Raw genomic sequence first — 938 nt, forward strand, 5'->3', positions numbered from 1 at the left:
ATCTTAAGTGAATCAGCACATACATCTATGCTGAACTTCAAAGGAGTATAAACCCCAAAGTATATCTTAAGGACGCAGAAAGCAAACTGTCTCCTTTCAAGCTTCATTGGTAAGACCAAGTCAGGATCCAAGCCCCAGACACTTGTTTGCTTCCTTAATAGATGGAGATATTGACAATGACTAGGGCCGAAGCAATTTTGTTTCCTTTGAAAAATAAGGAAAGGAAAATATTTTTGAAGGTGCACAGAGATATGGCATCTTCTCCAACTCAGCAAGGTGCTCAGGACAACTTTGTATGGAATGAGTGTGCTCCAAAACCAGGTGTAACCCCTACTGACATAGACTCAGTTAGCACTTGACAGGCAGGAGAACTCATTAGGGGTTAAGCAAAAGGGCTGACAGTTATTGTCCAGCAAAGCGAGCAGCCAAGCCTAATGTGAGCTCATTCATTACCAACTTTTTGAATGGTCAGCTGCAGTATTAAAGCTGGTCAAAGGTTTCTCCAAACATTTACCCTCCATTAAAAGCTAACCTTTCTGTGTGTATATTTGAGCTTCGAGTTCTCAAATAGCTGCAGGCTATGCATAAGGCTCAGTGCTTCTCTGGGGGTCTATTACACTGTCAAACACAGCTCACCCTTCCCAAACACCCCAGCAGCATTCCTGAAGTGGACTCTCCCTCCCATCACTCCTCCAGGAGGCCGAGAGCTGTGAACAGCTCACTGGCAGCTGGGCATTCCTTCTGAGCACTGTCAAGTTTGCTGGTCTTCTCCTTCCAAAAATAAACAGCAAATGTTTTTGAGATTAAAGCTTTGTTGGAAATGGTTTTCTTTCCTTCCCAGGGCATTTGGTCAAGATTCGGATTTTTTTCTCCATCATATATTGTGCTTTACAAATGTGATCTCCTTCTTCCTCTCACTTCCTTCATACGCCCTGATT

The sequence above is a fragment of the Lagopus leucura genome, unplaced genomic scaffold, assembly GCF_019238085.1.
Source record: "Lagopus leucura isolate 7727_CA_CO unplaced genomic scaffold, USGS_WTPT01 35276-6_obj-0_obj, whole genome shotgun sequence".
NCBI classification, from domain to species: domain Eukaryota; kingdom Metazoa; phylum Chordata; class Aves; order Galliformes; family Phasianidae; genus Lagopus; species Lagopus leucura.